We start from the raw sequence: 12,141 nt of genomic DNA, 5'->3' as shown, positions 1-12,141 counted from the left end.
TTCTTTATTTTCAATAAATCAAATAAAATGGAGCTTGCCGTTCCACTGAGCTGGCAGGAAATTCTGTCTGTGTCATTACAGGAATTCCAGCCCCTTGCCTAGGGTAGCAAAAGAATTGGGAAGGCTTTTGTGGCCCCCCAAACACAAGCAGGCCTGTAGCCTCCAGTCCATCTTGACCACAGCAGAGGGTCAGTGGCCAGCCACGTTCTGCTACCCTTTCCTGGTCAGGAAGTCTGGGTGACAGGATTCCCCAGTGGCTGGTCCCCGCTGCTGGAGGGACCGGCCAGTCTCTGGGAATTTCTGGCTTATCTCCCTTTACAGCCCCCTTTCCCCCTGAAAAGACACTCACCTCGTCTCCATCCTGCTCTAGAAACCTCAAATAATCTCTTCAGTGAGTTTAGACTCTTGGTGAAAGCGGACATCAAACAAATAGGAAGAGAGATTGTCTTTAAGGGGCTTCTGCCTTTGATCTCTACAAACGTAAGGAGCCCTAGCTCCATTCTTGGGAAATATAAGGGAAAGAAAATTCCAGAGAACAAAACAAGTTCATATCCCCCAAATCATCCTGTTCTGAGCCAGTGTGTGCTCTTTCCCTCACCTGCTCTATAACCAATGATAAACGTCAGCTGGGTGACTGCCTGGGGTGCCGGAGTGGGTCCACCAAAGCAGAATAATCAGAAGGTCTCCATCGTCAACAGGGGACACGTTTGCATCCTGGGAGCCCGAGCAAACCCGCTGCTCCTCCATCACTGACCAAACACGCTCCCCGTGGGGAGTGAGCCTGCCCCTTCTGATGACGCGGGAACACCGCCCAGACCACTTCCAGGACAGACATCCTGAGAGCCGCAAAACAAAACTGAAGGTGCCGGGAAACAGATGTACTTTCACTTGAAGGTTTACAAAGTTATGATTAGTATTTTTTAAATGGTAAAAGTAGTATAATCTTAACAGTAAATTTTAAGAAGATTTATAATCCATCTTCCTAATCTAACCACCATCAAAGTGTTGGTCTATTTCCCTCCAGTGCACGTGCCCCTGTGGGTATGCGCGTGTGCACACACACACACACACACACGCACACACAATCGCATAGTTGCTATCTAGGTTGCATACAAGTTTAGCCTTCAGCTGAACTGTTACTGACTATAATATAAAACTTGACACCATTAAAAAGGAGAATGTTTTGATATCGACTTTGAGAACAGAAGAAACTTTGAGAAAGTATTTCCTGATCTTTATGTAGACAAAAAGAATTGTAGATGCTTCCATAGTACAAATAAGTAACCTCAAGCCTAGTTGAGCAACCACAAACAAGAGTGTTGGTTAATAAATGATGCCAGCCTGGAAGGACGTCTCCAGCGGTGGTCTCCCCTGTGGCAGCATGGCTCTGACACGTTTAAATCTCTCAAGTATTTTCTTAAAGGCGTGGAAGATATGCTTATCAGTTTTGCAAATAACACAAAATTAAGAGGATCAGCTTGATTTCCAAGGTCCCTTCCAATACTAAACCGTACAAGCTTGTCATCCACTGTGAGTGATAGAATCAAGAGCCAGGAAAAGCTCTAAAGCCTGGGATGTTGGGCCCATACAAACAAGGTAGAATAGCTGAAAGTGACCACATTTCTGTAAATTGGGACAAAATATGTCTGTTACTGAGTTCAAGCTCACACTGCTCACCACATGACAAGCCAGTAAATTGAGAGATGAGATGCTGGGACAAGGACTAGCAACTTTACTCGGAAAGCCAGCAGACAGAGGAGATGGTGGACTAGTGTCCCAAAGAACCATCTTACCCCAGCTAGAATTCAGGCTGCTTTTATACTGAAAGGGGAGGGGGTGTGGCTAGTTGTTGTAAACTTCTTGGTGCTGGAATCCTTTGTTCTTGCTGCTGTCCCTGTAAGTCAGGTCATGATGTTCCTGTAAACCTCTAACAAGACAAATGTTATTCTCTGTTCTGCAACTTCTTACCTTTATGTGAACAAAAAGTCTTCAAAGGGTCTCTGACCCTTTGAAGGTCAGAGTCTTGAGAATGGGCCATCATGTATATTTCAGGTTTGTTCTTCTCTGTTACATGTCTTTCTTATTTAAGATTTTATTCTACCAAAAAACTTATAGAGTTAGAAACACTAAATTATACTGAGGTGTTCAATTAATGAGTTGCCTTTATCACAAAGAATGCAATTACACAGCACTGAGTCTGTGGGTCCCTGTGAGAATGGCGTCTGGGACACTGTCTTTGTTTAGGGCAATGTGTTTTAAGACAGTTAAATATGTTCATCCAGGGGGAGCTGGGAGACCCAGGGTCCAGAAAGGAGGTTTTATGAGAAAAATTAAAGGGCAAGGAGTTTAGATCAGAAAAAAATGTCTTAGGAAGCTTTCTGCTATGAAACGTTTACACTCGATGGCTAACCCCTCTGCACCAACACCATTTTACAGGCGAGAAAACTGAGGCCCAGGGAGGTGGAGTCATTGTCTCGGGTCGCAGGGGTAGAATCGGGCCAGAATCACGTATGCTGCCCCAGGCAGACTGTACCAGCTCATGGAGAAACACGAGAGGGGAGGACACCCAATCTGCCTTCTGAAGGCCCATCCGTGCCATCCCTGCCCCGTCATCCATCAAAGAGGTCCCAGCCCTCTTCTCTGGGCCCTCCCTCCACCCTCGGTCATTCCTGCAGCCTGTCTGCCCACGTCTAGCCAGTGCCGCGCCGCTTGAGTTTCCGATGCGCACCCGCCAGCAGTGGCGATGTTGTGTGGGAGGGATGGGTGTTAGTGCTCATAGGAGTCAGAAGGGCTGGAATCTCAGTGCCTGAACTTGAAAATCTCATGCCCTCCAAAATAACCTCTCCTTTGATAGCTAAAATTTCACCCTAAAGAGAATTCCTAATTTGACTTAAAACTTATAAAGAAGCTAATTTACGTTAACTTTAATAAGTTAACATAAATTAATTCTTTAATTTGGTTTAAAACTTACTAAATCCAAGACCCTGGGAGGGGCAAAGCCTCAACCCTGTTTCTTCCTCTGCACCTGTATGACATCCTCCCAGTAGTAACATTTCTCATTATCCGTAGCAATTTGAAAATCATGGTTTTTACGTGTGTCAATTTTTTTCCTGAGGTCGAAGGATGAAAGCCAAGGGCTCCTGGGAAGCTTTGCGGTCCCCCAGGTGGCGCAGCACAGAGACCAGGGCCAGCGGGGAGCCAGCGGCGCGCACGGGGCGGTGCGGGGCTTGGGCGCCCCCTGTTGGACCGTCGATCAGACTGCAAGCTAAGGCCGACAGGCCCCTTTTTAAAGGAAGTATGCTTTAGACGTTGTTCCTTAAAATTTAACTTTAAAAATAAAATAAAAAATTTAAAAGGCTGCCTGAATCCAAAACTAAGCACTCGAAGGCAGTGGGGTGTTGGCGCGACAGCTCCACCCGCCCACGCACGGCTCTCAGAGAAGGGCGCTCCGGACGCAGCCCGCAGAACTCGCTCAGGGGGTGAGTTGGTGCCCCGCCCGCCCCTGGAGTGAGCCAAGCCCTGGAGCGGGAAGCGCCCACCGTCGGAACCCTGGCGTTTGTCCAGGAAGGGGGAGGGGGGTTTAAACAGAAAGAAACCATCTCTAAACGCATCGATCACGCCAGCGTTTCCCAAACATACCTGTGCATCCCAGCCATTCCGGGAGCTTTCGAGAAACACGAATTCCGGGACGCTTTCCCCGGGAGTTCTGGTTCGGTGGGTCTGGAATGGGGCCCGCGTGGTTTACAGACCACAGACCACCGACCGGCATCCTCTTCCAAGTTGAGGCACCACAAGGACCAGGAGAAAACACTTGATGACAGGGGAGCAAACCACATTAAACCACCTCAAACGAGGAGGCGGGGCAGTGAGGGCCCAAAGCCCTGGCAGCCCTAGAAGCACCGTGTCCTCAGGAAGCCTGCTGTGACACGTGGAGGGAGGAGGAAGCCCCGGGCTGAGGGGGGGCTTCTCATTGTTCTTCTGCTAAAAAAATGACTTAAGAAGACAGTTGAGGTGATACAAACACTTGACACTTCATGAAGTGGACGGTCTCCTTTTGGAAAACTGGGCAGAAGGCAGGAAGCTTTTATAGGATAAAGAATAAAAAACAAGGAAGAGAAAAATGGAAAACATCGGGTTGTCTGGGGCCCCAGGGTCAACCTGGTTTGGGATGAGAAGCCCAGAGTTGGCGTGGAGGGTGGGGACAGCTGACTGCATTTACCCTGAACATCCAGGTCAAGTGGGCCTTTACAGGGACGTGAAAGTTACCTACGTGCCACGGCACCCCGGGCAGGAGAGGCTCCATCTTGGACCTAGAAATCTCCTTCAACACTGCCAATTTCATTCTTTTTTTTTTTTTTTTCACACACACACACTGTATTTTATTTTTACAAGAGATAAATAGACTGACACTAAGCATTGTACATGGATGACCACAACAAAAGCAACAATGATTGCAATTACCAAACATGAAACACACTCATACTATGTCATAATATTGACATTCAGTCCAGTAATCCTCCACTGTGACAACTCCTTTACTTTGCAGTGAAAATTGATTTCTATATTCTTTGCCTCTGAGTCCTTGTGGGATTTTTTTTTTTAATTCAAACAGAAAGTCACAAAAATTATACTCATCCTCATCAGTTCACTCAGTCCCATGTAATTAATTTTTTTTTTATCTTGATCTTTTGTTAGCACTTTTATGAGTTCATCAGTTTTTCATTAGAGTGCTGAAAACGCTTATTCATTCAGTTCAGCAGTACAGTCAGTTACCAGAAACCTGTACTTGTCAGTCTTTTCCATGAATTTCTTGAAGATGAAACCCTTTTATAGGAACATATTTGCAAAAGCATCAGAGTACACCCAGAACTGTCTGTAAATGACAAAAGACTTAAAAATGACCAGTGTTAAAGATTTGATGAAAGTTCATAATAATGCAGTTGACAAGAAAATTAGTTATTTCTGAGATATACATTTTAAAGTAATAACTAGGATTATTACTTATAACATTATACCAGAACATATAACATGTAATGTCTGAAACATTTATATTAACATATTTCCACACAAATAACCCAATGAAAGTTTAGTATTAGTTGTTTTGTTTGTTTTTTTATACTGCAGGTTCTTATTAGGCATCAATTTTATACACATCAGTGTATACGTGTCAATCCCAATCGCCCAATTCAGCACACCACCATCCCCACCCCACTGCAGTTTTCCCCCCTTGGTGTCCATATGTCTGTTCTCTACATCTGTGTCTCAACTTCTGCCCTGCAAACTGGCTCATCTGTACCATTTTATTAGGTTCCACATACATGCGTTAATATACGATATTTGTTTTTCTCTTTCTGACTTACTTCACTCTGTATGACAGCCTCTAGATCCATCCACGTCTCAACAAATGACTCAATTTCGTTCCTTTTTATGGCTGAGTAATATTCCATTGTATATATGTACCACTTCTTCTTTATCCATTCGTCTGTTGATGGGCATTTAGGTTGCTTCCATGACCTGGCTATTGTAAATAGTGCTGCAATGAACATTCGGGTGCATGTGTCTTTTTGAATTATGGTTTTCTCTGGGTATATGCCCAGTAGTGGGATTGCTGGGTCATATGGTAATTCTATTTTTAGTTTTTTAAGGAACCTCCATATTGTTCTCCATAGTGGCTGTATCAATTTACATTCCCACCAACAGTGCAAGAGGGTTCCCTTTTCTCCACACCCTCTCCAGCATTTGTTGTTTGTAGATTTTCTGATGATGCCCATTGTAACTGGTGTGAGGTGATACCTCATTGTGGTTTTGATTTGCATTTCTCTAATAATTAGTGATGTTGAGCATCTTTTCATGTGCTTTGTGGCCGTCTGTATGTCTGCTTTGGAGAAATGTCTATTTAGGTCTTCTGCCCATTTTTGGATTGGGGTGTTTGTTTCTTTAATATTGAGCTGCATGAGCTGTTTATATATTTTGGAGATTAATCCTTTGTCCATTGATTCGTTTGCAAATATTTTCTCCCATTCTGAGGGTTGTCTTTTCGTCTTGATTATGGTTTCCTTTGCTGTGCAAAAGCTTTGAAGTTTCATTAGGTCCCATTTGTTTATTTTTGTTTTTATTTCCATTACTCTAGGAGGTGGATCAAAAAAGATCTTGCTGTGATTTATGTCAAAGAGTGTTCTTCCTATGTTTTCCTCTAAGAGTTTTATAGTGTCCAGTCTTACATTTAGGTCTCTAATCCATTTTGAGTTTATTTTTGTGTATGGTGTTAGGGAGTATTCTAATTTCATTCTTTTACATGTAGCTGTCCAGTTTTCCCAGCACCACTTATTGAAGAGACTGTCTTTTCTCCATTGTCTATCTTTGCCTCCTTTGTCATAGATTAGTTGACCATAGGTGCGTGGGTTTATCTCTGGGCTTTCTATCTTGTTCCATTGATCTATGATTCTGTTTTTGTGCCAGTACCATATTGTCTTGATTACTGTAGCTTTGTAGTATAGTCTGAAGTCAGGGAGTCTGCTTCCTCCAGCTCCATTTTTTTCCCTCAAGACTGCTTTGGCTATTCGGGGTCTTTTGTGTCTCCATACAAATTTTAAGATGATTTGTTCTAGCTCTGTAAAAAATGCCATTGGTAATTTGATAGGGATTGCATTGAATCTGTAGATTGCTTTGGGTAGTATAGTCATTTTCACAATGTTGATTCTTCCAATCCAAGAACATGGTATATCTCTCCATCTGTTGGTATCATCTTTAACTTCTTTCATCAGTGTCTTATAGTTTTCTTCATACAGGTCTTTTGTCTCCCTAGGTAGGTTTGTTCCTAGGTTTTTTTTTTTTTTTTAATATATTTTATAGCTACTTTATTTATTTATTTATTTTATTTTTCGCTGTGTTGGGTCTTCGGTTCGTGCGAGGGCTTTCTCTAGTTGCGGCAAGCGGGGGCCACTCTTGATCGCGGTGCGGGGACCGCTCTTCATCGCGGTGCGCGGGCCTTTCACTATCGCGGCCCCTCCCGCTGTGGGGCACAGGCTCCAGACGCGCAGGCTCAGTAGTTGTGGCTCACGAGCCCAGCTGCTCCGTGGCATGTGGGATCTTCCCAGACCATGGCTCGAACCCATGTCCCCTGCATTAGCAGGCAGACTCTCAACCACTGCGCCACCAGGGAAGCCCCTATTCCTAGGTATTTTATTCTTCTTGTTGCAAAGGTAAATGGGAGTGTTTCCATAATTTCTCTTTCAGATTTTTCATCATTAGTGTATAGGAATGCAAGAGATTTCTGTGCATTAATTTTGTATCCTGCAACTTTACCATATTCATTAATTAGCTCTAGCAGTTTTCTGGTGGCAGTTTTAGGATTCTCTATGTATAGTATCATGTCATCTGCAAACAGTGCCAGTTTTACTTCTTCTTTTCCAATTTGTATTCCTTTTATTTCTTTTTCTTCTCTGATTGCCGTGCCTAGGACTTCCAGAACTATGTTGAATAATAGTGGTGAGAGTGGACATCCTTGTCTCGTTCCTGATCTTAGAGGAAATGCTTTCAGTTTTTCACCGTTGAGAATGATGTTTGCTGTGGGTTTGTCATATATGGCCTTTATTATGTTGAGGTAGGTTCCCTCTATGCCTACTTTCTGGAGAGTTTTTATCATAAATGGGTGTTGAATTTTGTCAAAAGTTTTTTCTGCATCTACTGAGATGATCATATGGTTTTGATTCTTCAATTTGTTAATATGGTGTATCATATTTATTGATTTGCATATATTGAAGAATCCTTGCATCCCTGGGATAAATCCCACTTGATCGTGGTGTATGATCCTTTTAATGTGTTGTTGGATTCTGTGTGCTAGTATTTTGTTGAGGATTTTTACATCTATATTCATCAGTGATATTGGTCTGTACTTTTCTTTTTTTGTAGTGTCTTTGTCTGGTTTTGGTATCAGGGTGATGGTGGCCTCATAGAATGAGTTTGGGAGTGTTCCTTCCTCTGCAATTTTTTGGAAGAGTTTGAGAAGGCTAGGTGTTAGCTCTTCTCTAAATGTTTGATAGAATTCACCTGTGAAGCCATCTGGTCCTGGGCTTTTGTTTGTTGGAAGATTTTTAATCACAGTTTCAATTTCATTACTTGTGATTGGTCTGTTCATATTTTCTGTTTCTTCCTGGTTCAGTCTTGGAAGGTTATACCTTTCTAAGAATTTGTCCATTTCTTCCAGGTTGTCCATTTTATTGGCATAGAGTTGCTTGTAGTAGTCTATTAGGATGCTTTGTATTTCTGCGGTGTCTGTTGTAACTTCTCCTTTTTCATTTCTGATTTTATTGATTTGAGTCTTCTCCCTCTTTTTCTTGATGAGTCTGGCTAATGGCTTATCAATTTTGTTTATCTTCTCAAAGAACCAGCTTTTAGTTTTATTGATCTTTGCTATTGTTTTCTTTGCTTCTATTTCATTTATTTCTGCTCTGATCTTTATGATTTCTTTCCTTCTGCTAACTTTGGGTTTTGTTTGTTCTTCTTTCTCTAGTTTCTTTAGGTGAAAGGTTAGATTGTTTACTTGAGATTTTTCTTGTTTCTTTAGGTAGGCTTCTATAGCTATAAACTTCCCTCTTAATACTGCTTTTGCTGCATCCCATAGGTTTTAGGTCGTCGTGTTTTCATTGTCATTTGTCTCTAGGTATTTTTTTATTTCCTCTTTGATTTCTTCAGTGATCTCTTGGTTATTTAGTATCGTATTGTTTAGCCTCCATGTGTTTGTGTTTTTTACGTTTTTTCCCTGTAATTCATTTCCAATCTCATAGCGTTGTGGTCAGAAAAGATGCTTGATATGATTTCAATTTTCTTAAATTTACTGAGGCTTGATTTGTGACCCAAGATGTGATCTATCCTGGAGAATGTTCCGTGCGCACTTGAGAAGAACGTGTAATCTGCTGTTTTTGGATGGAATGTCCTATAAATATCAATTAAATCTATCTGGTCTATTGTGTCATTTAAAGCTTCTGTTTCCTTATTTATTTTCATTTTGGATGATCTGTCCATTGGTGTAAGTGAGGTGTTAAAGTCCCCCACTATTATTGTGTTACTGTCAATTTCCTCTTTTATAGCTGTTAGCAGTTGCCTTATGTATTGAGGTGCTCCTATGTTGGGTGTATATATTTATAATTGTTATATCTTCTTCTTGGATTGATCCCTGGATCATTATGTAGTGTCCTTCCTTGTCTCTTGTAACATTCTTTATTTTAAAGTCTATTTTATCTGATATGAGTATAGCTACTCCAGCTTTCTTTTGATTTCCATTTGCATGGAATATCTTTTTCCATCCCCTCACTTTCAGTCTGTCTGTGTCCCTAGGTCTAAAGTGGGTCTCTTGTAGATAGCATATATATGGGTCTTGTTTTTGTATCCATTCAGCAAGCCTGTGTCTTTCGGTTGGAGCATTTAATCCATTCACGTTTAAGGTAATTATCAATATGTATGTTCCTATGACCATTTTCTTAATTGTTTTGGGTTTGTTTTTGTAGGTCCTTTTCTTCTCCCACTTAGAGAATTTCCTTTAGCATTTGTTGTAGAGCTGGTTTGGTGGTGCTGAATTCTCTTACCTTTCACTTGTCTGTAAAGCTTTTGATTTCTCCATCAAATCTAAATGAGATCCTTGCCAGGTAATCTTGGTTGTAGGTTCTTCCCTTTCATCACTTTAAATATCTCATGCCACTCCCTTCTGGCTTGTAGAGTGTCTGCTGAGAAATCAGCTGTTAACCTTATGAGAGTTCCCTTGTATGTCATTTGTCGTTTATCCCTTGCTGCTTTCAATAATTTTTCTTTGTCTTTAATTTTTGCCAATTTGATTACTATGTGTCAGTGTAATCTCTCAGAGCGATCTGACACTGCCTCCTGGGCTTAAGTCCTCAGCAAGTCCCCCCAAAAAAGATGATTCTCAACATTTAGTTGTGCATTTTTTTCAGTCAACAGCGACTGAGGTTTTAGGTTGTTTGTTAGTACAGGTACCATCAATCATCCTGACTGACAAAATGACATAATCAGAATTACAAACAAAAATATCCATCATATATATATATATATATTTATAAACAACAAAATAACTGAATTAACTGTCCAAAAAAGGGAGCTGGTTAAATAAAGGATGGTACATGATACAGCCGTTAAGACACGTCTTTAAAATGATGCTAATGATATGGGGATACGATAAAAAGTGAACTTATTTTTTTTTATACTGCAGAGTAGTAACCAAAAAGTAATTGTAAAATAATTTAAGTACTTTGCTTAGAGTCTTTGAAGGGGATTTATGGATCACAGATCTTTTGTTTTTAATTCTCCCTTTCCCATCTTACCACAGCACTTGCTCCCACACTTCCTTCTTCAAACATTCTTTCACAAAATCCCCGCCACTAGCCTACTTACCTCTAGCCTCCCCTTCCTTTTTTCCCCAATACTGTACCCCCAAAACTAAAGGACAGTCCACCATGCAGAAAAGGAAGAATAGGTGGAAGGAGGGCAAGACTGCTAACAGTCATACATCAACAATGCTCACCCAGAACCTCTGGCAAAAGGAACTTCATTTTTCTACATCTTTCCAGAATCAGAATCTTGCTCACCTCTGGCCCAGGCTCAAAGGGAGCTCTTGTCATCAGAGAAAAATAAAGGAGTTCTCCACTGCCTGTGAAAGTAACTGAGGATGCTTTCTGATACATTGCAGGCACGGAGAGACAGCATGTTTAGCTTAGTCAAGGCCTCTTTCATTACATGGAAAGAAAAGAGGTCAAAGTTACATTAAAATGAAGAATCTAAGAGTTCTTTGATTTTTGAAAGAAATCATTAATTGCATGACTTTTGATCAGACTGCATGTCTTATCAAATCTGGAGCTCATCCTTGCACGTGGATGAATAATACAAGAGTCCACACAAGATCCCTCTTCCTCTGCAGCCCCATGTTTTTCTCCCTTTGGCTGGTGACAGTGGTTTTTTTCCTCTACGTGAGTTGGATGGGTTGGGAATGTGTCACTTTGAAAAGAAGATGCCCTAACACCTGTCCATAAAAAAGGTAGAGTTCTGGTTACCTCAGCCCTCCCATCCATTCTGGGCACCCACTCAGGGCTCCAAAATGATCTTGTTGGCCGGGCCTTCACAGTAGATAGGTGTGAATTAAATGACGAAGCTCTGGGCTGCGTCAGACAGAGGGGGCAAATCATAGTGTCTGATAGGACAGGTATTTTGCCTGTTTTTAAATTTCTACACAATGGGGGATCCTTTTCTAGGCTGACCCATCTGGAAGTTGCTTTCCTCCCACCAGGTATCAAATTTAGCCTCAACAGAACATGGGCCCTCAGAGATGCCACAAACATAGAGACCCCAGAATGAGAAAAAGGAGAGCGCTGTAAACCTGGATCTCAAGGAGGACAGAAACAGGCATTTTGCAGACAGCATGAAAGGAAAGCACAGAAAATGACTCCACTTAAAACAGAATTTTGAGCTACAACAGCTCCGGGGACTTGAATTCTCTCCAGTTAGTAAATACATAGTTTGCACCATCTTACCACAGAATAATCTGAGATAAGACGAGAGACAGGGTACGAAAGATCGACAAAACCTATATTTTGAGTGAGGAGGACTCTGAAATGGGCAAGAATAGAGACATTTGCAATCAATACAAGAAGCTGAGAGTTTTGTCCACCCTTGTGAGGAAGGTGAGTATTAAGAACCTCAGTAAAGGGGCTTCTCTGGTGGCGCAGTGGTTGAGAATCCGCCTGCCAATGCAGGAGACACGCGTTCGAACCCTGGTCGGGGAAGATCCCACATGCCGCGGAGCAGCTGGGCCCGTGAGCCACAACTACTGAGCCTGAGCGTCTGGAGCCTCTGCTCCGCAACAAGAGAGGCCGCGATAGTGAGAGGCCCGCGCAACGCGATGAAGAGTGGCCTCCACTCGCCGAAACTGGAGAAAGCCCTCACACAGAAACGAAGACCCAACACAGCCAAAAATAAAAATAAAAAATAAATAATAAATAAAAAAATTTTTAAAGAAAACCAAAAACATAAAATCTGGAAAAAAGTTGAACACCTATATACCCACTGCAGACTTTACAATTAGTATTAAAAAAAAAAAAAAAAAAAAAAAGAACCTCAGTAAAAATGACTTAGAGT

The sequence above is a fragment of the Balaenoptera acutorostrata genome, chromosome 21 (assembly GCF_949987535.1).
Source record: "Balaenoptera acutorostrata chromosome 21, mBalAcu1.1, whole genome shotgun sequence".
In the NCBI taxonomy this organism is placed as follows: Eukaryota; Metazoa; Chordata; class Mammalia; order Artiodactyla; family Balaenopteridae; genus Balaenoptera; species Balaenoptera acutorostrata.
Note: the sequence above shows the minus strand (reverse complement) of the source record.